This window comes from Podarcis vaucheri (assembly GCF_965113315.1).
Source record: "Podarcis vaucheri genome assembly, chromosome: 6".
NCBI classification, from domain to species: Eukaryota; Metazoa; Chordata; class Lepidosauria; order Squamata; family Lacertidae; genus Podarcis; species Podarcis vaucheri.
In genome coordinates this window covers 53230993-53258217 of record NC_138764.1, presented here as the reverse complement: position 1 = coordinate 53258217, position 27225 = coordinate 53230993, and the positions used below count along the sequence as shown (strand labels likewise).

The 27225-nt window shown below is 44.2% G+C and overlaps 1 pseudogene across 1 annotated transcript in view; it reads left to right on the top strand.

The window, feature by feature from the left end:
- Nucleotides 1-27225, top strand: part of LOC309534562 (taurochenodeoxycholic 6 alpha-hydroxylase-like) — a 37401-nt pseudogene that overhangs the window by 4340 nt on the left and 5836 nt on the right. Inside the window, exons 3-10 of the transcript XR_014224721.1 lie at nucleotides 43-87; nucleotides 5996-6123; nucleotides 6971-7101; nucleotides 8497-8648; nucleotides 9504-9610; nucleotides 10046-10231; nucleotides 13319-13452; nucleotides 13608-13672. The product of XR_014224721.1 is annotated as a taurochenodeoxycholic 6 alpha-hydroxylase-like (transcript). The remainder of the gene's footprint in view (nucleotides 1-42; nucleotides 88-5995; nucleotides 6124-6970; nucleotides 7102-8496; nucleotides 8649-9503; nucleotides 9611-10045; nucleotides 10232-13318; nucleotides 13453-13607; nucleotides 13673-27225) is intronic.

Below are 27225 nucleotides of genomic sequence, written 5' to 3'. Positions count from 1 at the left end.
TGTTCTCACAAATAGTTTTCTCTCATTTATCTCACTATTCAGATCCTAAAGCTCTTGTAGCGTACAACTTCCTAATTCCTTGGATTGGTATGTATTTTCTCTCACTAATTTTTTGTTATGTATTTACTGTCAAAACAAAATGAAAAAAAAAATCCTTCCAGTAGCACCTTAGAGACCATCTAAGTTTGTGTCGGAATTCACAGAATGCTGTGTGAGATTGTAAGTCTGCAGGCTTGAGTTTGCTAGCTGATGCAACTGGCTGAGGCAATCAGCCTGCAATACTTTCTATGGAAGTGCTGGGGCAGAATGACCCAGCGGTAATGTGCTGTCAGTTGATTGGCTGTCATCGGTTTAAAAGGGAAACCTGTCCAGCAGTAAAGGGGTGGTATAGAGGAGTGTGGTCAGAGAGAGAGAGAGTTAGAGGTCTTCCTATTTGCCTTAAGGTGCAGCCAGGTACTCTGGTTGACTGTATGAACTGCTCGCGTATTATAGCCTGTAGATTATTATGTGTGTGTTTGTATCTCACAATAAATATACTGCACTGCACTGAAGAACCTGGAACTCTGAGCTTTTCTGCTAAAGCACCGCAGAGAATTTGCAACAATTTGTTATTGTTATGAGCTTTTGTGTGCATGCACACATCTTCATATGGACAAAAGAAATGGATTTAGTAATGAATTTTCAAGGTTTGAAAAAGAATTAGGGGGAATCGTGTAGAATTACTTTTTAAAATGTATAAATTGTTATTAAAGTGGCATACGAAAGATGAAGTTAAATTAGTAATGATACAATGGGCGAGACATTTTGGATATTATATACAGTTTCATCACGGGAAAAGTTATGGAGGGAGGATTTAAAATTTACAGCATGTTGTATATTGAAAGAAAATTATATGAAAATGATGTATCAATGGTATCTGACCCTGAGTAAGTTAGCAAAAATGTATAGGACTGGGTCAAATACATGTTAGAAATTCAAAGAAAATGAAGTCATTACATTATCCTATGTAGTGGAAGTGTAAAGTAATAAAGTATTCTGGAAAATGATATATAATGAGTTGGAAAAAAAATGTTTAAAATACCAAAGGAGAAGAAATACCAAAGGAGCAGAAAATACTGTTTATGTACTCAAAGACAGCTGTGCGAATGTTTCTAGCCCAGAGGTGGAAGGAAGACAAAATCCCTATTAGAGAAGAATGGTTGATCAAGTTGATGGACTGCGCCGAATTGGCAAAAATGACTGGAAATATCAGAAACCAGGAAGATAATTTTTTTTAATAAGGAATGGAGAAAAAAATATTTTACCAGTCTCCTGTGTCATTCTTGTGGCCCTCCCTTCACCTGCAGTGGCCATTATGCACCTATGCTGACAAATATTTGCACTGCCAGTGCTGTATTTCTAGAAAAAGAGGTACTGGGTCTCACCATGACCCCCTTGCTTGTTCTCTTATAATGACAATGGCAGCCTTCTGAGAGGTGCAGAAACTGAGTTCTGGAAAGTTCTGACCCCTACCCCGCAAACCATGTTTCAGAAATCCAGTAGCAGGTGCACGGATTCTTATGGAAGGGAGCTTCCTAACTTGAATTGTTCCACCCAGGAAACAATTAAGTGCCTACTAACATGGGACAAATATAAGAATGGGGGAACTTCCTACTGTAGACTCCTTCCTTTGTGGTGGATAATTTAACATATGACCTTAGTGCATGTGCCTGAGAAAGACAATGCTGTCGGGACTTCCGGGTTGGTGCCTCCAGTAATGGCGAAATTCCTCTGATCGGGAGGAATTTGCCCCGTGGGAATTTGGGTCTGGCCGCCACGGCGAAGGCGGAGACCCGCAAAAAATCACAGGCGGGAGAAGCCTGTGAACGTGGGATTCGGTGGGCACCTTTTGCGCCTCCCCTACTTGCGAGGAAACCCAGTTTCGGGGATCCGGAGCGAAGTGGGGTGAGCGGCACGGTGCTTCGAATCGTCTGCTTCTTCCACGGAGCGAAGCCGCATAGCTGTTGCCGGACAGCACTGACTTTTTCCTGTGGACAATTCGACTTCAAAGTAATTACCCATGAGTAGAGCTGAAGTGGGAGAATTGGATTTTAAACGTTTAATTTGGTATCGAAATGGGGAGGTTCAATACAGGAAGTCCGCCTTCCCTATTTGTAAATAGACTGAGGCAATGAGACTGCAAGCTGAAGTCTTGGGAAGCCTTCTGTAAAAGACTAAATTTCCATCGGTAAAGAGCATAAAACCCCCCTTGGAGGCAGGAAAAGAGGGGGGAGTTGCGGACTGAGTATGCCTGCAGGAGAGAGTGAAGAGAGTTAAAATACCACCGCTCTGACCCTGGAAATGGGCTGCTAGCAGGACTGACGTTTTGGAATGTTCATTGACAGCGCTTAGAACGTTCCTTGACAGCTAGCAAATAAGAGAAATACATTGTTTCTACTGTCTCCGGCTGCTTCTAAAAAGGAGTAAAAAGTAACTGAAAACTGAAACTAACTTTGGATTGTATGAGTTGCATTTAAAGGGGACATTATTGACTATTATAAATAGAAACTGTTTCCCCCTAGTGGAAGTCTCTGGAATTGGTTGCTTTACAAGAGCTGGGCTAGGGGAATTTCCAGTCACAAGATAAAAAACTGTGAGACTTTGGGACTGACCTTGAATTTGTTAAGTGTTGTGGCAAATGAAAAGGGAAAAACAGAACAGCCAACAGCTGAAAAAACATTAAGATCCAGTAGGACTTGGCAGCAACCCAGGAAAGCTTCAACATCAGGCCCCCCTGCTTCTTTTGCTGCTGCTGCTTCTGTATCAGTACATTCAAAACCAAGAGGAATGTCGGTGGAAGAGGCTTTAGCGGTTGCATTAAGTAAGATAAATAATTCACTGGAACAGCTTAACAAGAAAGTGGATGCTGCAACTAATAAAATTGTTTTAAATACAAAAAGTATAAATAACCTGGGTCAAAAGGTGAACACCAATACAGAAACCATCCAGAAATTGATACAGGAATCTACTTTGACACGGCAGACTGCGGAGGAAGCCAGGGAGAAAGCAGCTGCAGCTGAATGCAAAGTAACACAACTGGAGAAAGAGATAGTTCCAACCCTACAGAGACAACTTGACGAACATAAGTTGACGCTGGCTATGATTGAACTTAAAGAAAAACAGACAAATTTGAGGATTAGAGCCATACCTGAATTGGAGAAGGAAAGCTTGATAGATTTTCTTACACAGGAATTTGCTGACTCAAGAAGAGTTTAGAATTGTGAGGGCATTTAGACTTGGAAGAGGAGGGAAAAAAGAGAAGAATAGAATAAGAGACTGCTTGATTTCCCTTCGGACCAAAGAAGAGAGAGACAAAATTTTGGGTCGGCACTACCAGAAGAACCTAGAAGTACAACAGTCAAGAGTGGAAATTTTTAAAGACGTTCCGAAATACCTTTTGGATCTTAGGCCTAACTACGGAGATATTGTTGCTCTGCTGAGAAGGAATAAAATCATCTTTAGGTGAGAGTTTCTCCAAGGTCTATCTTTTAGTTTCAAAGGAAGGAAAATAAAAATAAGATCAGTAGAAGATAAAGTAAAGTTTTTGTTTAAATATGAAGAAGATCTACAGAAGGGATTTGGAAAAGAGCCAACAGCATTGGATAGAAGATCACCAGATAGAGGACCAGAGCAAAGCAGCGGACAGAAGATCACCAAACAGGGGAATACTGGATATATCGGCATTATCCTTTGGATTGGACCTCCCAGCGAACGCGTCATCACCACCACCAACAGAAGAAGAGCAAGCATTGGGTGCAGTTGGGGGGATACCAGAGTAATTACATGATGGCGTTGCGGGTTTTGAGCTGGAATGTGAATGGACTTAACTCCCCCGAAAAAGACAGAAAGTATTTCATTTATTGAAAAAAGAACATTTGGACTTGATTTGTTTACAAGAAACATATGTGATAAGGCTACACAGCAAGATATTGAGTAATAAAAGATTAGGCCAAGAATTTATCTCATCAGATAAAGTTAAAAAAAGAGGAGTGGTCCTCTATGCAAAGGAGAGCCTATCACCAAAATTCATATTCAAAGATGATCAAGGAAGATTTATTGCAATTGAAATTCAACTACAAGGAAAGAAATTCCTGATTGTAGGTATTTATGCACCAAATGAAGGAAAATCGGAGTTCTTTAAGAAGTTACATGAGACTCTGATGGACCATATGGACTATAATATGATCTTGATGGGAGACATGAATGGAGTGGTGTCCACAAATATGGATAAGGCACAGAGACAGGTAGTCACCAAAGATGGTAGACTACCAAAAACCTTTTTTTGACATGACTGAAAGTATGGACTTAGTTGACATTTGGAGAATGAAGAACCCTCTGGGAAGAGAGGGAACTTTCTTCTCTGAGGCTAAAATGACTTGGACAAGAATTGACCAAATCTGGGTAACCAGGGGACTGGTTCCGAAGATCTGCAAAACGGAGATTTGCTCCAAAACTTGTTTGGACCATAATGCTGTGAAGATGGAAATGAAATTGATGCCAATTGGTTCCTTTAGATGAAGGATGAAAGATACTCTGTTCAGGAATGAAGAGGTGACTAAGAAGGCCCAAAAAACTCTAAGAGATTATTTTGAGATAAATATGAATACTACAGTGGAAAAAAGAGTAATTTGGGACGCAAGCAAAGCGGTTATGAGAGGATTCCTAATACAACAGAATGTAATTAAGAAGAGAATTCAGAATGAAAAAAAGGATAAAATCCTGGGGAAAATAAAGGAAGGAGAGAAAAAACTGAGAGCAAAACCAAAGTCACAGGAGATCCTGAAAGAGATAAAGTTATACCAAGCACAATATATGAAGCTGAAGAATCAGGAAATAGAATGGAAAATCAAACAGATGAGGCAAAAGACAATTGGCAAATAAGTGTGGAAAATTGTTGGCCTGGCAGATGAAAAAAAGACAAAAACTCAATACTATTACGAACTTGGAAGTGGAAGGAAAGAATATACAGAACCCAGTGGAGATCAGGAAGTGTTTTCAGAGATACTTCAAACAACTTTATGCACAGGAGAAGCAAAAAGAAATGGATATTGATCAATTTCTGAAAATAAATGGAATACGTAAGATCTCTCAGGAAAAACAGCTAGTGTTGAATTATAAGATAACGGATCAGGAGGTGGAAGGGGCCATCCAGAACATGCAATTAGGCAAATTTCCAGGACCAGATGGTTTGACTTCAAGATATTACAGATCTTTGAAAGAATGGTTAATACAACCATTGAAGGAAGTCTGCAATGAAATATTGGAAGGAAGACAGGCACCAGAGTCGTGGAAGGAAGCTTACATTACACTTATACCGAAAACAGAGACTGAAAAGACACAGCTTAAGAACTACCACCCTATATCTCTGCTTAATGTGGATTACAAAATTTTTGCAGATATTTTGGCTAAAAGATTTAAAAAGGTGTTAGCAGAAGTAATTCATATAGACCAAGCGGGCTTTCTCCCGGGCAGACATTTGTCTGACAATACGATGAATATAATTAATATTCTAGAAAAACTACAAGTGAATATCAATACTAAAGCAGTATGTTATGTCCAACATCTTGGACATTAAAGGTAAAATAAGGTTAAAATGTGTTAAGATAATTATAGGATAGAAAACGGGAAGATGGAAAGGAATTGCTGAAATAATTAATAGAAGTGGAATACAAAAAGGGAGGTGTGAGGAGGTCGTGGAAATATGTGAAAGAAAGATAAGATATTGAAATCTTTTTTTTATGTGCTTTTAAATTGTTTTTGTTTTGTCTTGTTAGTTTAATGTTTTAGTGTTATGTAGTGTCTTTGTATTGTAATGTACTGTTTTTTCTTTTTTCCCCTTCTTTTTTTTGTAGTGCTTAAATTGTTGTAAAAGTAATAAATATTATTTTTTTTAAAAGAGAGAAAGACAATTCTGTCTTTGGCTTCTGTTCTGCATTTTTCTCCCTTCTCCTGACAGGAAAGGGGCTTATTACCTTGAATGGGCGAAAGTGGCAGCAGCACCGGAAACTGCTGACTCCCGGATTCCATTACAATATTCTGAAGCCTTATGTGACTCTTATGGCAGAATCAGTCAAGGAGATGCTGGTAAGAAACCCCATTGCTACGTTCAGGAGGTCAGCTCCAGTCTAAGAAGTTGCTCATCTACTGCCATGGTTATAGTCCTACTTTGAGTAGACTCATAGGGCCTTTAAATTTTTCTTTTTCTTTGATCAGACTTCCTCTGCCTTATCCCAAAATATTTTGAAAAGTTTGAGTGAGAAGCCCCTGTCAAAGTGTGAAGCCAGTTGAGCAGCCCTTTGGGTTGCAGACAATGAGCTTACACCAGCATTGAATTTTAAAATTCATGCACAGACTTGTGAACCTTAATATTGTCTTAATTAGTTCATTAACATTTTCAGGACAGACAGATGCTGACTACCACCAGCTTTGTTTGTTGAGTATTTAAACGCATCACTTTGACAGGATGTGCAGTGTTGTATTAGCTTTTCAGCCAGAGTTTGGGACTGGGATGCCTGCTATGTGCTATCACTTTTTGCTCTATAGCCATGTGAATTAATGAACAGTTCATTAGTTCCTGAGAACCTCCTGAACTGTCTTCTTTCCTTGAGAGTCCACATTCAGTCAGCAACTTCTGAAGCACACAGCTAAGTCTCTCTCAGAGGACAGCCACACATCACCTTGGCAAAACCATTTCCCAAATGTAGTGGTCATTTCAGGGGAACATTAGTGGGCAGCATTCAGTGTGAGACAATACTGCTGTAGGCTGTATGGAATTAGGGAAGGAGAAAGAAGGGGGAGACACAGTAAACATTCATTCTATTACATTAAACAGCAAAATCCATTGTTGGACATATTTGATGATCCATCTAATCATTCTAGAGACTTCCCCAGAATGAGACTTCTCATTTCTGTCCCTTTCCTAAAATATTAGGATATATGGGGAAAGCTGGTACCAAAGAATGGCACAGCATCAGTGGAGATGTCTCAACATGTCAGTCTGATGACTCTCAATATTATTATGAAATGTGCCTTCAGCTACCAGAAAAATGCTGAAACGGACAGGTGAGTATAAGATGCCTATTTCAGACAAGGTGGGAGCCACAGGGAGCTACAGCCCTTCTTTTCTGTGCCGTGGGCTAGCAGTGACATGAGAAGCACGCCCAAGATTCCAGTCACTTATGAGATGTGCATATGGTAAACACAGCCATTCAAGATAATGGCCTTCACTCCATCTTTGAAGAGCAAATTCTATAGTTTAAGTGTGAAGAAATATTTTCTTTTGTCTAGGCTGAATCTCCTGCCTCTAGCCTCTGGACCAATTTGTTTGTCCTTATTGTGGGATAACCAGCCACATGTAACCAGCATGCTTGAGTCAAATTAATGCATGAAGTGGTTAAGATCATAGAGGAAGCTGTCCTACCAGGCTTAGCTCACCATGGGAAGGGCTAGGTAATCAGAAACCTATTTGCAGCAAGTGCAGTCTGGCCAGGATTGGTGTAATATGCTCAAACCACCTTGCCCTGGAGAGCTACCTGGCTGCCAAATTCTACACCAGCTGAAGTTTCTGAAACTGTCTTCAGAGGCAGCCCTATGAATAAATCAAGCCTAGAACCAAAATTATTATATAAGGATTCCAACGGAATAATAATAATAATAATAGCAAATCAAGGGGAAGAAATGATAATAGTAGGAGCATATGCACCAAATGAAAAGAAGGCTGAATTCTATAAGGAATTAGAAGATAGAATGCTGGAATACATGGAGGAAAAAATAATACTGTTGGGAGATTTAAACGGGGTAACCAACCCAGAGTTGGACAGATCCTCAGGAGGAAAGGAAGGAAAAGAAGGAAAGCTCCCGCGTAGTTTCTTTGATTTGATAGAAAATTTGGAATTAAAAGATTCATTGAGGTTTAGACATTTGACAGAAAAAGATTTTTCTTGTTTTTCAAAGCCAAATAAATCTGCCAGCAGAATTGATGCTATATGGATTTCCAAGGCACTATTAGGGAGAGTAGATAAGACAGAGATTTTACCAAACACTATCTCAGATCATAACCCAGTGTTTTTAAATTTAAAAAGAGGTGGGACAAAAGGAATAAGATAGAGACTTAATGAATCTCTGTTAAATGATGAGAAAATAGTACAAGATGCAAAAGAAGAAGAAGAGGCAGTGATTAGGGGTTATTTTATACGCCAAAACTCTATTCAAAGAAAAGAAAAAGAAAGAAAGCAGAACTATTAGAAGAAATAAAAAAAAAGAAAAGGAACTTGGGGAGCTCCCCAAGCTTGCATCACCCCCTGGAAACAGCCATAAAAGTAAGACCAGAACTGTGCCACCCACTTCAGATCTCAGACTGAAAGGAGCTAGAAATCGGATTTTTAATAAATATGTAACCTACACTTTTTTGTCCTCATTCTGTGAATATATTGGTTTCCATGTTCTCACTGTTAACAGGAAAAATTCCTACATTCAGACTGTATTTGATCTCAACTCCCTCATTGATCACAGAATCAAAACACCATTTTATCAGAGTGATCTCATTTACGTGTTGAGCTCCAAAGGGCGTCAGTTTTACAAAGCTTGCAAAATAGCCCACCATCACACAGGTATGTTATCTTTTCTTTCTGGCAACAACTTCTGTGGGAAACCAGAAAGCAGAACCTGAACACAAGAGAATTCTCCTCTCCTGTGCTTCCCAGCAACTGGCATTCAGAAGCCCTAGTGGACTAAAATTTGGACTGAAAAGTGGTTAGCTCTTCAAAGTTCAGCCAAAAAAAGGTTTCATAACCACAAGCACAACACCATCTAAATGATGATGATGATGATGAAAATAAAAATATATTTTTTATTTATACCCCACCCATCTGGCTGGGTTTCCCCAGCCTCTCTGGGTGGCTTCCAACAGAATATTAAAATACAATAATCTTTTAAACATTAAAAGCTTCCCTAAACAGGGTGCCTTCAGATGTCTTCTAAAAGTCTGGCAGTTGTTTTCCTCTTTGACACCTGGTGGGAGGGTGTTCCACAGGGCAGGTGCCACCACTGAGAAGGCCCTCTGCCTGATTCCCTGTAACTTGACTTCTTGCAGCGAGGGAACGACCAGAAGGCCCTTGGCACTGGACCTCAGTACACAAGCAGACCGATTGGGGTGGAGACACTCCTTCAGGTATAGTGGACCAAGGCCATTTAGGGCTTTAAAGGTCAGCACCAACACTTTGAATTGTGCTCGGAAACATACTGGGAGCCAGTGTAGGTCTTTCAAGACTGGTGTTATGTGGTCTCGGGGGCCGCTCCCAGTCGCCAGTCTAGCTTCCACATTCTGGATTAGTTGTAGTTTCTGGGTCACTTACCTCTTTTACGGTTTTTTATATATGCTGTAAGCTGCCCAGAGTGGCAGGGTATAATAATTATCATCATCATTCATTCATTCATTCATTTCATACTGTATGTTTTCAATGCAGAGAAGGTAATAAGAGAGAGGAAGGATTCCCTCAAGAATGAGAAAGAGCTTGAAAAGATTCTGAAGAAGAGGCATTTGGACTTCCTGGATATTCTTCTTTGCGCAAAGGTAAACATTGTAAAAATAATGCACCTATGCCTGCCATGCTATTTTGCTAAGGGCTTTTCCAGCCATCACTAATCAGTTCAAATCAGTTCAGCCCAAGCAAAATTCCCATGCTGTAATATATACATAAAATTGTAAGACTGTCATCACACTGTAGTTTGTGTGGCTGCTGACAGGTGGCCATGTTAACTCCAGCATGATGGCAGAATGGATGGTGGGCACATGAGTGAGCAAGCACCATTGGTGGCAGGTGGCCCAGGTGAGCTGTTTAATTGAGGGGGTGGTGCTTCAGAGAGCAGCTTGGCAAACTGCTATATGAAGCATCTCCCCTTTTTTGAAAGGCTTTGCGGTGAGCTGTGAGAAGGAGAACAGACTTGGAGGATTTTAAATAATAGATCTCGCCAATTGTATAAAACACTATGTTCTCTGTGCGGTTAGGATGAAAAATCCATTATCAGATGAAGACATACGTGCAGAAGTGGACACATTCATGTCTGCTGGTCAAGAAACCACAGCTAGTGGAATCTCTTGGCTCTTTTATTGTATGGCCCAGAACCCTGAACATCAGCAGAGATGCAGAGAGGAGATCATGGAGCTTCTTGGGCAACAGGAAGAGATACAATGGTCAGACTAAATTCTTGTTCAACTTTAAATGTGTATTTCCTGGGTCATGTTATGAGGCTTGTCAATAATTAAGAGAATATGAGACAGAACAATATTGCAGGGTAGTTTAGGATCAAAGCAGTCTGACCACAGGCCTCAGCTTGCTTAAGTTCCAGGAGAGATGGGCCAATCCTATAGTGTAGAAAGAGAAGCTCTGATTTCTATTTGTACATTTAAATCACTGCTATTGCTGTTACACTCATATACTCTAGCTAGTGTGGTCAGGTCTGCATTGCCTAAAAATAATAAAGGAATGAAATATATCGCAAAAAAGAGGTAACACTGGGGGACAGTGATTTATATAAGTTTGTCATGTGAAGATTTATATGTAGAGATGCAAACTGAATAGCAATTCTTAGAATTTAAACAAATATAGCCTCACCAGGGTGCTGCAGCTACAAGGTCCTTCTCCTAATGTTCTTAAACTGGAATTGGACCAGACAGATGAAGAGGTAACACAGTTACAATAGATGGGCCCTATGTCTCACCAATACTCCTGGTCCCTAATGTCCTGAGGGATAACTTCTAAAGAAGGACGCCTCCTCTATCCATGTATGCTCCCTGCATGATTTAGAACATCTGGTTTGATTTCCCATAATAAAATGTAGGGTTGTATGCCATATCTCATTTATTTATTTATTTATTTAACTTGTTTCTTTCTCTTAGCACAGGACACAAGGTGGCTAACGACATAAATTTAAAAAGATACAGCTAAAAATAAGTGCACAACCCTGTTAAAAAGCACAGAATATATTCATAATAATATAATAAATTATTATTTATACCCACCCATCCAGCTGGGTTTCCCCAGCCACTCTGGGCACTTCCCCAACAGCTTAAAAACAGTCATAGAATCATAGAGTTGGAAGAGACCACAAGGGCCATCGAGTCCAACCCCCTGCCAAGCAGGAAACACCATCAGAGCACTCCTGACATATGGTTGTCAAGCCTCTGCTTAAAGACCTCCAAAGTAGGAGACTCCACCACACTCCTTGGCAGCAAATTCCACTGTCAAACAGCTCTTACTGTCAGGAAGTTCTTCCTAATGTTTAGGTGGAATCTTCTTTCTTGTAATTTGGATCCATTGCTCCGTGTCTGCTTCTCTGGAGCAGCAGAAAACAACCTTTCTCCCTCCTCTATGTGACATCCTTTTATATATTTGAACATGGCTATCATATCACCCCTTAACCTCCTCTTCTCCAGGCTAAACATGCCCAGCTCCCTTAGCCGTTCCTCATAAGGCATTGTTTCCAGGCCTTTGACCATTTTGGCTGCCCTCCTCTGGACACGTTCCAGTTTGTCAGTGTCCTTCTTGAACTGTGGCAGTGGCGTAGCGTGGGGGGTGCAGGGGGGGGCCGGCCGCACCGGGCGCAACATCTGGGGGTTAGGGTTAGGGGGCGCAAATCCACGGGTTAGGGGGCGCAAATTACTTGCCTTGCCCCGGGTGCTGACAACCCACGCTACGCCACTGAACTGTGGTGCCCAGAACTGGACACAGTACTCCAGGTGAGGTCTGACCAGAGCAGAATACAGTGGCACTATTACTTCCCTTGATCTAGATGCTATACTCCTATTGATGCAGCCCAGAATTGCATTGGCTTTTTTAGCTGCCGCGTCACACTGTTGGCTCATGTCAAGTTTGTGGTCAACCAAGACTCCTAGATCCTTTTCACATGTACTGCTCTCAAGCCAGGTGTCACCCATCTTGTATTTGTGCCTCTCATTTTTTTTTTCCCAACTGCAATACTTTACATTTCTCCCTGTTAAAGTTCATCTTGTTTGTTTTGGCCCATGTCAAGGTCGTTTTGAAGTGTGATCCTGTCCTCTGGGGTGTTAGCCACCCCTCCCAGTTTGGTGTCATCTGCAAATTTGATCAGGATGCCCTTGAGTCCATCATCCAAGTTGTTGATAAAGATGTTGAATAAGACTGGGCCCAAGACAGAACCCTGTGGCATCCCACTAGTCACTCTTCTCCAGGATGAAGAGGAACCATTGATGAGCACCCTTTGGGTTCGGTCAGTCAGCCAGTTACAAATCCACTGAGAGGTAGCATAGTCAAGTCCGCATTTTACCAGCTTCTTTGCAAGAATATCAGACATCTAGCACTCTCCTGCCCTGGCCCTGCTCCCACGGTGGAGCCTACCTCTTTCTGAATCTGAGCAACTTTATCTGCAAAAAAAAAAAACCTTTGCAAAATCATTGCAGGCGATCTCGGGGTCCTTATCAGGCCCCAGTGACACAGGTGGTTCCGTTAAATTGTGAACCACCTGAAAGGGTCTCCTGTTGCTGTTTTCTGTAGATGCAATAGAGGGGTGAAGAAGGTCCTCTTCGCCATCACTATCACCATTTGGTAGGCTCAACATTGAGCTCTAACCTGTGTCCGGTCAGGTTCAGAGTGAGTTTTCCACCACCAGCACTCTAGCCATCTCAGCTATTGTTTCATCACCCTCAGCTCCAGGGACAACCACGGGGCTGTCCAGGCTCCATGAAATCGGAGAGGGCGCTTCGGAGCCTGATAGTCAATAACTCCTGGTTAACTCCGCATTCCAGCAGGCCACCAGGGAATCAGCTGAAAGGCCATCAACATGGGATAAAGCATCCCCTACCACTCTCTGGAAACCATTTGGATCCATTAAGTGGGGGTGGGGACCATCTGAATCACTCCCACCTCCCTGCAAAGGGGAAGGGTCACGGAGAAGTCCAGTTGCACCAGGAAGTGATCTGACCATGACACTATTCACTAATATATGCATCTTCTTGTACACTTTAAACTAGAATGTCTATTTTTGCACCTGTTATTTGGCTGGAGAAATGCAAGTTTTGAAGGCTGGCTGTGTTTCAATTCACATCTTGTTTCACAAAGTATGAATTAGATAAGTACTCCTTTAAATGTGAACTGAATCAAACCCCACCCCACCCCACCCCACCCACACACTTGTATCGAGCAAGGAAAGAGTAGGTACTGGATTCCACCCTGTCTCCTTTTTCCTTCATCTTAATAAAACTTTATGTGACTTAACTCCAGTAATTTTGGGCGGTGTCTTTAAGGGACGACTTGGGAAAGATGACGTACAGCACCATGTGCATTAAGGAGAGCCTTCGGCTTTATCCTCCAGTACCTCTTATAGCACGAGAACTGAATTCTCCTGTGACTTTTGCTGATGGACGAACCTTACCAAAAGGTAGGTTTCCCCTCTCTCCCTTCTGCAGACTTCCTTTGAACTCACCCCTTCCTCTTCCATCTTCATTCTTACCCTGTCTTCACTATTTAATTCCACATTCCATATAAGGTGGCTAACCTTTTATGAACTACATTGTGTGTCTCTTCTCTCCGCAGGCTTTCTAACTGCATTGGATATTTATGGTCTTCACAGAAATCCTGAGGTTTGGGACAAACCTGAGGTATGATAATAATAATCATCATCATCATCATCATCATCATCATCTGGCTGGGTTTCCCCGTCACTCTGGGCAGCTTCCAACATATATAAAAACATAATAAAAACACCAAGCATTAAAAACCCACTACAGGGATTTCTTCAGATGTCTTCTAAAAGATGTGTCATTCTTTATCTCCTTGACATCTGAAGGGAGGGTGTTCCACAGGGTGGATGCCACCACCAAGAAGGCCCTCTGTCTGGTTCCCTGTAACCTCACATCTTGCAGTGAGGGAACCGCCAGAAGGCACTTGGAGCTGGACCTCAGTGTCCATACAGAACGATGGGGATGGACACGCTTTGCTTTTATGTGCACCTTGAGACTTCCATCTTTCTTTTTGCACGAGTGGATGTGCTTAACTCAAAAGTGAAGGGAATACTTGGCGTTCCCTTTATTCGAAGGGCTTCTAGCTCTGATCTTGATCACTGGGCAGACTGTGTGGCGCAGTGGTTAGAGTGATAAACGTGAATGGGGCAGACCCAGGTTCAAATCTGTGCTTGGCCATGAAGCTCAGTGTGTGACTTTGGGCCAGTCGCTATCGCTCAGGCTGGCAATAAAATGCAGGGGAGATCTCATCTGAGCTACTTGGAGGGAAAGTGGGATATTGTCAAATGAAATGAATAAAGTTCCAGGTTCAACGCCTGCCTTCTTTTTTCAAAGCAGGGATGAGGAGCATGGGGCCCTACAGATTGCTGTTGGATTGAAATTCTCACAGTCTCTGATCACATTGGCCATTCTGGGTGGGGCTGGTGGGAGCTGGAGGCCAGCAAGAAGAGTTTGGATATCCCGCTTTATCACTACCCGAAGGAGTCTCAAAGCGGCTAACAATCTCTTTTCCCTTCCTCCCCCACAACAAACACTCTGTGAGGTGAGTGAGGCTGAGAGACTTCAGAGAAGTGTGACTAGCCCAAGGTCACCCAGCAGCTGCATGTGGAGGAGCGGGGAAGCGAACCCGGTTCACCACATTACGAATCTACCGCTCTTAACCACTACACCACGCTGGCTCTCTGGATAGCAACATCTGGATAGGCTCCCCATTCCTGATCCAGAGGATCTCAGCCCAAGAGGGCTGTGGAAAAGCCCTGCTAGTTTCTTCTGCCAGTCAGCATAGATAATACTGGGATAGCTAAGCCAAAGGAATGACTTGATATAAAGCAGATATGCTCTCTAGATTCCACATCATTCTTTGCAGTGTCCATACAGAACGAAGGGGATGGAGACACTGGGCCAAGGCTGTTTAGGGCTTTAAAGGTCAGCACCAACACTTTGTGTTTTTTGTGTGTTTTTTTCCCATTTCTTTTTTATTGAATTTCACTTAGATAACCAAAAGAGAAAACAAATCAACAATTTCAAAAGAAATATCCAAACATAACATAAAAATAACATCAGTTTCCGTTACCGTTCTTTGTCTTCACACTTAGATCTTTATATCTTCAAATATTTAAATATTTCCCCTACACACCTATTGACCTCCATCCCTCCCGATTTCGGGTTTCTTAGTAAAAATACTTTCTTTTTCCTGCAGCTGATAATTGTTAATGGTTTATACATTGTAAGATCTATATCAAACCTGCTATAGTTTTTAAGTTTCTATAATTCCCTTCAATGTATACCATAAATTTATTCCAGTCACTAATAAACTTTGTATTTTTTTGGTTTCTGATTTTTTGTGTCATTTTTGCTAATTCAACAAATTCAAATAATTTTATTTGCCAATCTCTAATCGCTGGGGTGTTTGGACTTTTCCAATTTTGTGCAATTAATATTCTAGCCGCAACTGTAGCATACTGGAATAATGTCTTATCTTCTTTTTTAATTTCATCCCCGATTATTCCTAGTAGGAAGGCCTCTGGTCTTTTGGGAAAAGTGTATTTAAATATTTTTTTTAACTCATTATAAATAAGTTCCCAAAATTTCTTCATTTCTTCGCATGTCCATCACATATGGTAGAAATTGCCTTCTTTGATTTTACACTTCCAGCAGGCCTTATTTCCTGTTTTATACATTTTCCCTTATTTTGCCAGTGTGATGTACCATCTATACATCATCTTTTCCAAATTTTCTCTGAGTGTGACACATATATTCACATGCCGTGAATTGCATTCCACTAGTCCATAATTTCAACCACTTATCGTATTCTATATTGTATCCCAAATCCATTGCCCATTTTGTCATGACCTCCTTTATTTCTTCATCTTTGGTATCCCATTCTAATAATATGTTACACATTTTGGATAATAACTTGGATTTGCCTTCAATTATTTCTATCTGAAATTTAGATTTTTTCTCATTCATCCCTACTTTTTTATCTTCCTTCCATGCTGCATTTATTTGATGGAATTGCAGCCAGCCTGTTAATTTGTCTTTCAGCTCCTCATATGGTCTCATCTTCCATCCACTTTCTGATCTTATCAGTAGGTCTTCATAGGTCAGTCTTTCTCCTTCCATATTTGCTTTTTTGATAGTTAAAATGATTGGCGATAACCACCACGGTGTTTACCATTCTAAAAGTTTTTTATTTCTCTCCCAAACTTCATATAGTGGCCCTCTAATAATATGGTTTGAGAAACCTTTGTGTACCTTTTCTTTATTTAGCCACAAATAGGCATGCCAACCGAATCTGTTGTTCAAGCCTTCTAGGTCTAGTAGGTCAGTGTTTTCCAAATTAATCCAATCTTTGATCCAACAGAGGCAGGACGCCTCGAAGTTTAATTTCAGATTAGGTACCGAGAATCCCCCTCTTTCTTTCCGATCTGTAAGTAGTTTAAATCTAATTCTCAGTCTTTTCCCTTGGCATATAAATTTTGAAAGAGTTATTTGTCAATCAGTAAACATTTTGGAGCCTCTAATCACTGGGATATTTTGAAACAAAAATAACATTCTTGGGAGTTTGTTCATTTTTATTGCCGCCATCCTTCCCGTCCACGAAAGTTTCACTCTATTCCACATATCTAGATCTTTTTTAATCTCCTTCCATGTTGTAAGATAATTATCCTGAATTAAATTTATGTTTTTTGTAGTTAGCCAGATTCCCAAATATTTTATTTTTTTTGCCACCTTAATTCCATTCTGTGTCTCCAATTTTTCTCTTTCATCTTTTCCCAGATTTTTAGTCAACATTTTTTTCTTTAATTTATTTAATTTGAAACCGGATAGCTTGCCAAATTCTTTTAACATCTCCAAGGCCTTACTAACACTTTTTTGCAGATTTTCTAAGGATAGCATCAAGTCATCTGCGTACTGTCAGGGCTGCCACCCAGTCCCAGCTCACATAGGACCAAGTCCGCCAGCGTTCACTTTATAAGAGTCTTTATTAAGTTACAGGTTTCATTTCCGAACTGCAGCGTGCAGCTCTACACCTTCTGCCCTAGGTCGGCGAAGACCCGTCTGAGTCCCCGCCTCTTGCACACCAGCTTAATACCCTAGCCTTGCTCCACCTCCTTCGCCTCTCCCTACGTCTCTGGGTCCTTCTGCCCCCCTGGGCCTCCTCCCTTCTACTCTCCTCTGACGCTGACCCCCCTGATCCTTCTGCCTCCTTGCGGCGGGCTTTAGGACCTGGCTCACTCTCCGGGCTGCTTACTGCTCCAGCTTCCGCTGCATTTGAACTTGGCGCGCGCGCCCAACTCTCTACTTTCCTCTTAACCGTTGCCTCGCTCTCTGAGGAGGGCGTGACCACCCCTGACTCGTGCCCTCCCTCCTGCTGACAGCCTCCGGAACCCGATGCCTGGCTACCTTCCTCCCTGCTGCTCTCAGTCTTGAGCGTGGGTCCCGACTTCCAGCTGCTGCCGCTCTCAGTTATGAGCGTGGGTCCCGACTTCCAGCTGCTGCTCTCTGAATCTCCTCTGTTCCCTTCCTCCTGGGGTGTCCCCCCGGATCCCCCCCTTGCTCTGCTCACTGGGGCTCCCTTTTGGGAGTCCTCTGACTCACTGCTTAGGCTTGGAGATCTCGGGTCGTCATCATCACTCATTTTCCCTTCGGATTCCTCCCCCTCGCTCTCTGCTTCCTCCCTTCTCTGCGTCTCTGCTCCTGAACCCCTGACATCCATCCCCCCCTCGAAGCCCCCCTTTCCCCCCTCCCCGCTTTCAGGTGTGGGTGCTGGGTGCTCCATCATCACGGGAGGGAATGCCGGATACAGTTCGCTCCCCGTGGTTGGCCGCCAACTGAAGACCTCCGAGTCTTCCTCCTCGCGGTCGCCGACGTTGACCTGTTCCGCTTCCATCTCTGTACCGCCGTGCTCGAACCCAAGGTCCTCCCCGAACACGTCCATGTCAGTCTCTGCGTCGGTCGCTCGACCTGGCATCTCCAGCCACTTCCGGCGCCATTGCTCCTCCGGTCGATCGTCCCACCAATACGAGGTGTCTGACGCCGAACCCGCCGGCGATCCTTCTGGGGAACGGGTGCTCAGTGCGGGTTCCCCGTCCGAGTCGAATCCATGGAACGTGCTGGAAGAAAGTGTGGGCGTGAACAGCCAGTCGTCGAAGAAGCTCGCTGGCATGGGTCTGTGTGGGAAAAGGGCATGAAACTCGTCCTTGAGCAGGGGTTCCTCCAAAGCGTAGTCTGGCACCCAGCTATTGGCGCTGGCCCGGGTGCCCTCTCTGGCTAGGAGGTATTCGACTCCCTCTTCCCCCCATCTGGAGTCCAAAATCTCCGTGACCTCGTTGATGGGGTCTTGCTGCGTCACCCCTCGCGTCTCCGTCCGCTCCCGGAACGGACTCGGTGCCGTCCCTGGCTCCTGGAATCTGTGAGGTGCCTTGTAGGGAGTGAGCACCGACCTGTGGAACACCGGATGCATTCTGGAACCCTCCGGCAGCGCCAGTCGGAAGGCTACCGGGTTGATCTGTGCTTCGACTTGGTACGGACCAATTTGCTTGTGCCCCAACTTCTTCTTGGCTAGTGACCTGGTCGGCACTGCGTGGGCTGCCAACCAGACCCAGTCTCCCACTTGGATCTCTTCGCCAACCCGCCTGTGCTTGTCAGCTTGCACCTTGTAGGCGTGCTTAGCTAGCTCCAGCTGCCGTCTGAGTTGATCGTGTACCGCCTGCAACTCTGACGCGAACGCGTCCGCCGTCTGTGGTTCTCCGTCCCCCACTCTCTCCCGTCCCGGGAAGGTTCTGGGATTCCTCCCATTGTTGGCGAAGAACGGCGTCACCCCTGTGGACACGTGCTTCGTGTTGTTGTAAGCGAACTCGGCGAGCGGCAGGTAATCCACCCAGGTCGCAGGTTGTTGATTGGCATAGCATCTCAGGTACTGCTGCATGATGGCATTGACCCTCTCTGCTTGCCCGTTGGTCTGCGGGTGTCTTGCTGATGCCAGATCGACCTTGACATTTAGAAAACTCATCAGCTTCTGCCAGAAATTCGAGACGAACTGGCGCCCGCGGTCGGACAGGATAGACCGCGGCAGACCATGCACTTTGAACACGTGATCTATGAACAGTTTGGCGGTTTGTTCCGCCGTGGCCACCTTCGCACACGGAATGAAATGTGCCATCTTGGTGAACAAGTCCACCACCACTAGTACAGCTGTCTTGCCTCTCGAGCTGGGTAGATCCGTAACAAAGTCCAGGGCCACTCTCTCCCACGGTTCAAACGGCGTTTGCAGCGGTTCCAGCAGTCCCGCCGGTGGTTTGTGCACCGGTTTGGCCCTCTGGCAGGTGTCGCACCTCGCAACGTAGTCCGCGACTTCCCCTCTCAGTCTGGGCCACCAAAAGTCCCTTGCGACTAATTCCACCGTTTTTTCCGTGCCAAAGTGCCCGGCCGTGGGTGCGTCGTGCAGCTGCTGCAGTACCCTGGCGCGAAGTTCGTCTCCCGGCACGTAGATGGCCCCTTTACGTAAGAGCAAGCCGTCTCGTATCTGGAACTCGTCGCCCTTCGCCGTGCCCTTGTGCACCTCTGCCATCTTCGCCTGCGCGAAGGAGTCGTCCTGCAACGCCCGCCGCACCGCATCCAGGTCTACTGTGGCTGAAGCGCACGCCCACGCTGTTGGCGCGAAGATGTGCATGGCTGCCGCTGGCGTCGCCTCTTCGAGGTATTGCGGTTTGCGGGACAGTGCATCCGCCATGACGTTGGTGTCGCCTGGGACGTACTCTATTCGGAAATTGAAGTCAGCAAAGAACTCCGCCCAACGTATCTGCCTCTGGTTCAGGAACTGAGCCGTGCGCCAGTGCTCCAGATTCTTGTGATCCGTGCAGACCTGCACCGTGTGCTTGGCGCCGATCAGGAAGTGCCTCCACGCCTTGAAAGCTGCATGAATGGCCAGCAACTCCCTGTCCCAGATGGTGTAGTTCTGCTCCGACTTGCTGAGCTTTCTGGAGTAGAACGCTCCCGGCCTCCAGACCCCCTGTGGGTCCCTTTGCAGCAGGACAGCTCCCACTGCTCTATCGGACGCGTCTGTCTCTACCCGCATCGGCCTGCTGGGGTCGATATGCAGCAGTTGCTCTTCCGACGCGAAGAGACGCTTGAGTGCCTGAAAGGACTGCTCCGCCTGCTCCGTCCAGATGAATTTCTTTTTCTTGGAGCTTAGCGTGTCCGTAATGGCCGCCGTCTGCATCGCGAACCCCTTGATAAACTTGCGATAGAAGTTGGCGAAGCCGACAAACCGCTGGACCTCCTTCCGGTTGCGCGGGCTCTTCCAATCCAACACCGCACGAACCTTGGCGCTGTCCATGGCTAGCCCCTTGTCCGACAACTTGTAACCCAAGAAATCCACCTCCGTCGTGTCGAACTGGCACTTCTCCAGTTTGGCGTACAGTCTATGCTGCTGCAGCCTCTCCAGCACCTCCCGAACATCTTGGTCATGGGCTTGCTGCGATTCGGAGAATATCAGGATGTCATCCAGAAAGCAGACGCACTTCTTGTAAAGGAGTCCCGCCAACACATGATGCATGAAAGCTTGGAAACAGTGAGAACCGTTTTGCAATCCAAACGGCATCACTCTGTATTCGTAGGTGCCCAGAGGCGTGAACATGGCTGTCTTCCACTCATCGCCCTCCCTCATGCGGATGAGATTGTACGCACCTCGCAGGTCCAACTTGGTGAACACGCGTCCCTTGCGCACCGTCGCTAGTAGGTCGTCAATCCTGGGCATGGGGAAATCAGAAGGCTTGGTCATCTTGTTTAAGAGGCGAAAATCCACCACCAGTCTTTTTTGGGGCGTGTCTTTCTTCTTCACGAAGAAAACAGGACTGCCCCCTACTGCCCTGGACTCCCGGATGAAACCGCGCTGCAAATTGTGATCTATGAACTGTTTGAGTTCCTGTAATTCGTCCTCAGACATGGAATACAGCTTCCCTTTCGGCAGCGTCGCCCCTGGTAGGAGGTCAATCTTGCAGTCATATTGCCTGTGCGGTGGTAGCTTGTCAGCCTCTTTCTCGCAGAAGACCTCCAGAAAGTCTGCGTATTTGTGGGGGACTGCTTGCAACGTTCCCAACTGCAGTTGTGATTCCTCCTCCTCTCCCTCCTGTCTGGGCAGGATGCAGTGTTCTGCGCAATAAGAGGAGCCGAAGATCAGCTGTCTCTGGTACCAAGCCAGTGTCGGACTGTGCCTGTCCAGCCAACTCATGCCCAACACAATGGGCGTGTCCGACAGTTGGGTGACATTAAAACTGATGACTTCCCTGTGGTTGCCAAGGCGCATCACCATCGGTGGCGTTTGCTTCACCACCTGCCCCCCTAGCAACTCTCTGCCATCCACTGTGACGACTTGCAGGGGCAGAGTGGCAGGCAGTAGCTGTATAGCGTGCTGCTCCACAAAATCCTGCGCTATAAAGTCTGCGTTGCTTCCAGAATCCACAGAAAGCGGCACTTCGATAGTGACGCCATCGGGTAGCTGGAGAGATGCTGTGAGCTGCACTACTGGTTTGGGTGGGAGGGGGTCCGTGGGTTGCAAGATCGCTGGGGACTGCTTCACTGATGCGTCTGGCTGGGCCCCAGTGCCTCTGTCTCCAGCCAGACATCGTCGTTTCCCTGCTGTGGTTCTCCTTGCTGCGTTGCTGCAGTCACCATTGCTGAGGCTGCAGTGTGCTTGTGGAGCCTCCGGGGACACTCTTTCGCCAAATGGCCTGGATCCTCGCAGATGTAACACTTCCTGTTCCCTCTAGGAGGCTTCGCTTTCACTGCTGTCGGTGCTTGGGCTCTGGCTGCTGACTGAGCCCTTGCACCTCCAACCTCCATCGGTTCCCCTCCCCCTCCAGGCGGAGGTGTGGATTGCGCACGCGCTGCTTCTCTTGGAACGAAAGAGAAACTTCTCGCTGCTTCGCGCCCTCCACGTCCTTCATCTCTGCACCATGGACGTTCTTCCAGCCTCACCCCCACAGTCAGCGCCCCTTGGACCACCTCCTGCGTGCTTCGGGGCCTCTCCCCCCTTGCAATTTCATCCTTGACCGCAGAGCTTAGACCCTCCCAGAACAGGTCTCTGACAGGGGGCGAATCCCGGTCCCACTCTAAGGCACTGACCAGCGCAAAAAAGCGGGCGTGGTACTGCCGGACGCTTGCCCTCCCTTGTTTTAGTCCATGAATCTCCCGTCGGGCAAGATCCACATCAATAGTAGACAAAAAACACGCATCCATCGCTTTGATAAAGGCATCTGCATTCTGAAGCGCCGGATCTTTATCCCTCCACAAATTGCGTAGCCACGCTTTAGCATCCCCATGCAAATGGGATAGTATGAACCCCACTTTCTCTTCCTCATCTCTAAAGTCTTTTGCCAGCAGTTGCAGTGCGCACATTACGTCTGCTCGAAAATTGGGGTACTGTTGTAAATTCCCATCGAAGTGAGCCACAAGCCCTCCTGCTCTCCGTGCCAACCCAACCCCCTCCGGTCTGGGTCCTGGCTGCCCGTGTTTAACCCATGCTTCAAACCTGGCGTGGAGATCTCTGTAGGCGGCTGCCGCATCCTCCTCCCTCTTCTTGGATGCCAGTACCTCCGCGTTCAATTGGGTAACTGCCTGTTGCAGCGCTGCAACTGTCTCTGCTTCCGTCATCTCTGCTAACCGTCGTGAGCTTGCTCCCAAACACCGATCCCCTCCTCCAGCTGCCTCTCTCTCCGCTGCGAGATATCAGGTGTCCGAAGCTTTTGAGAGACGGGTCTTACTGTCAGGGCTGCCACCCAGTCCCAGCTCACATAGGACCAAGTCCGCCAGCGTTCACTTTATAAGAGTCTTTATTAAGTTACAGGTTTCATTTCCGAACTGCAGCGTGCAGCTCTACACCTTCTGCCCTAGGTCGGCGAAGACCCGTCTGAGTCCCCGCCTCTTGCACACCAGCTTAATACCCTAGCCTTGCTCCACCTCCTTCGCCTCTCCCTACGTCTCTGGGTCCTTCTGCCCCCCTGGGCCTCCTCCCTTCTACTCTCCTCTGACGCTGACCCCCCTGATCCTTCTGCCTCCTTGCGGCGGGCTTTAGGACCTGGCTCACTCTCCGGGCTGCTTACTGCTCCAGCTTCCGCTGCATTTGAACTTGGCGCGCGCGCCCAACTCTCTACTTTCCTCTTAACCGTTGCCTCGCTCTCTGAGGAGGGCGTGACCACCCCTGACTCGTGCCCTCCCTCCTGCTGACAGCCTCCGGAACCCGATGCCTGGCTACCTTCCTCCCTGCTGCTCTCAGTCTTGAGCGTGGGTCCCGACTTCCAGCTGCTGCCGCTCTCAGTTATGAGCGTGGGTCCCGACTTCCAGCTGCTGCTCTCTGAATCTCCTCTGTTCCCTTCCTCCTGGGGTGTCCCCCCGGATCCCCCCCTTGCTCTGCTCACTGGGGCTCCCTTTTGGGAGTCCTCTGACTCACTGCTTAGGCTTGGAGATCTCGGGTCGTCATCATCACTCATTTTCCCTTCGGATTCCTCCCCCTCGCTCTCTGCTTCCTCCCTTCTCTGCGTCTCTGCTCCTGAACCCTTTTAGTCTGTATTCTTTCGTTCCTATTTTGATCCCTCGAATCTCTGGTGTTACTCTTATTTTATTCGTGATTACCTCTAGTACCATAATGAATAAAAGCGGGGATAGAGGGCATCCCTGTCTTGTTCCTTTTTCAATTTTAAATGAATTTGTTAGATTGTTATTTATAATCAGTTTAGCAGATTGATTCAAGTAGATTGCTTTTATTCCTTCCATAAACTCGCCCTCTAGCCCTGCTTTCTCCATACTTTTTAGTAGGAACTGCCATGAAACATTGTCGAATGGCTTTTCGGCATCGATGAAAATCAGCACCACAGGTACTTTGTTCTTACATTCCAAATATTCAATGATGTTTATGGTATGCCTTACATTATCTTTAAGTAACCTATTTGGAAGGAATCCTGCTTGATCTTTATGCATTAGATTTACTAGACATTTTTTGAGTCTGCTTGCCATCACCTCCGTGAAGATTTTATAATCGTTATTTAATAGTGATATGGGTCTATAATTTTTAATATTTAATTTATCCGTGTCTGGTTTAGGGATCATCGTAATGTGAGCCTCTTTCCATGTCTCTGGTGCCCTTCCTCCTTTTAATATGTTGTTCATGATGTCACATAGCACTGGCGTTAGTTGGTTTTCTAATACTTTATAATATTTAGCTGACAATCCGTCCGGTCCTGGGGCTTTCCCTGGTTTCATCTTCCTTATCGCTTCTTGGATCTCTTCTGCTTTTATGGGGTTATTCAATTGAATTCTTTCTTCCTCTGTTATGGTCTTCCCACAGTAATCTTCTAGATATTTTTCTATTCGGGTTGTCTCTTCGTCTTCTTTTTTGTACAACTTCTCATAGAATTTGAGGAAATTTTCCTTTATTTCTTTTGGGTCTTCTATCAATTGCTCGTCTATTTTTATCTTGTTTATCACGTTTTGTTTTTGCCTTCTTCGCAGTTGCCAAGCTAATAGTTTACCTGTTTTGTTAGCTGACTCGAAATATTTTTGTTTCATTAATTTAATTTTCCATTCAATTTCTTGACTTGTTAACATTGAATACTGTGTTTATAACATTTTTATTATTTGTATGTTTTGTTCATCTTTTGAATCTGTTGTTAATTTTTTCTCACATTCTCTTAGCTGACTAAGAATTTCCTCTTTCTTTTGTTCTCTTACTTTCCTCTTATAGCTGTTTTGCTGAATAAAAAACCCTCTTAAAACCGCCTTACTGGCGTCCCAGACTATATCCATACTTGTTTCTTTATTAAGATTCAGGCTGAAATAATCTTTTAAGGTGGCTTTGGCTTTTTCAACAACATCTTCATTCTCCAATAGGTATTCATTCACTCTCCATCTGAACCCGCCCTGTGATGTGCCTTTTATTTCAAAAACTATCGGGTTATGGTCAGAGAGGGTTCTAGGTTGGATTTCACACTTTATAGTTCTTAATGTAAGTTCCCTTGAGACCCAGATTAGATCAATTCTGCCCCAGCTCTTATGTGGCTCTGAAAAGAAAGTGAATTGCTTCTCTATTGGGTGTTTGTATCTCCAGATGTCTATTAAATCTAAGTTTTCCTCCAAATTGTTAAAGGATCTTGGCAGTTTCCCTTGGTTACGTTTTTTCTTTTCTGATTGTCTGTCTATTTCTGGTTTCGGCACTCCATTGAAATCTCCCAATAATATCGTCTTATTACACTCTAACTCCAGTAAAATTTGTTCCAGTTTCATAAAAAAATCTGGTTTATTCAGATTCGGGGCATATATGTTTATCACATTAAGTTTTTCACCCTGGAAGTTAATTTGTACCCCCAAAATCCTTCCTTCATCATCCTTACAGATCACTTTGGGTTCCCCTTTTTCTTTGACATATATCGCTACCCCTCTTTTCTTTTCCGCGATAGAGTTTATAAACTCGACCCCCAGCTTTTTGTGTATCAAAATATGTTTATGCTTTTTAGTCACGTGTGTCTCCTGTATGCAAATTAAGTCAAGATTCTTTCTTTTCAAAACATTCACGATTTTATTCCTTTTGGTTTTTTCATTCAAACCGTTCACATTCCACGACAAAACTTTCAAATTCATTATTATGACTACTTTCCAATTTGCAGACAACTAATAATTTAAATTCGAGTGGTTTTGTTTTCTATATCCTCTTCCTCTTCTTCTTCCTCTTCCACTGCTACCTCTTCCTCTTCTTCTTCGTCTACTCCTTCTTCCCTTCCTTTATCTTCTTGTTCTTTTCCTTTCTCCTTTTTCCTTCTTCTCTCCTCTGGATCTCCATTTCTTCCTTCATATCTCTCTTCTACTTTTCCAAGGTCTTTCTCATATCTATGCAAAAATTTCTTCACCTCTTGGGTCTCAGTAATCCTAAATCTTTTATCTTTGTAAAAAAAAGAAATCCCTTCAGGGAACTCCCATCTGTATTGTATGTCATTCTTTTTTAGAACACTTGCCAGCTGTTTATAACCTTCTCTTTTGCGCAGGAGTCTGGTTGGTATCTCTTTAAAGATGATGATTGGTCTGCCATCAATTATTAATTTCTTTTGATAGCTTATTCTTAATATCATATTTTTCATCTCTATCGAATTGAATATAACTAGGCAGTCTCCTGCGACTATTTTTGATTTTACTTGTTTGGTCTTTGTTTTTATTCTAAAAGCGTTTTCCATTGTATATGCAACCTCTTCTTCTTTCAGTTCTAACCATTTCGCTAACTCTTTAGTCATTTTTTCTTTAATATTTTCATTTATTTCTTCTCCTACTCCTCTAAATTTCAAATTTAGCTGTTTTTGTTTCATTTCAATCATCGCTAAATTGTCCAAAACTTGATCTTGATTTCTATTCAGTTCTCCTATCTCATCCTTTATCCTATCTGTCTCCTTTCTTTGTTCTTTCATTTCTTTTTGAATTTTTTTATTTGTTTCTTCTATAGTCTTTGACCGGACTGTCAAGTCTTTAATTTTACTTGACAGTTCTCCTACTGCTCCCTCTATTTCCTTATCTATCAGCTCGTGCATCTCTCCTAGTTTTTTCTCCATATGTATTTCGCTCTGTTTGAATTCTTCCTTTATTTTTTACCATAGAATATCTAGGTCCTTAATTTCTTCTTGTCTGGATGTTTTCCTATCTGATGGTGTTCCTCCTATCTTTTTCCCGTTTTCCCCAGACATTTTCTCCATCTCCAGTATTTTAATTAAATCTCTTACAATATTTGCTCTCTCCCCTAGAGGGCGCACAGTCTAACCAATTCTAATTAATTATCAAACAGTGTGTTCAAGGGCACTTTCTTAAACACTCAAATTGCAAATTTTTACCATTTAGAGTCAAAAGGGATACATATAGAATGACTCTGTAAGTGTAATAAATCAAATTATTCTCAGTCCCTTTAGGTTCCTACAAATACACTAAGATGTTATTCATACAAAATTAACTTATAAAATTTCCAATTCCAATTCTAAGATCCCAGATATCAGTTAATTTCCCAAATTAAAGACCCAGTTGATAAACTTACAATCTATAAACTCCAAATTTGGATAAAATCCAACATAACTTCACAATTAATACAAGTTAATCCAAATTAATTCAATGATAAACTTATTATGAGATTGTTAATTATGTAGAGATAAAGGCCTTATATA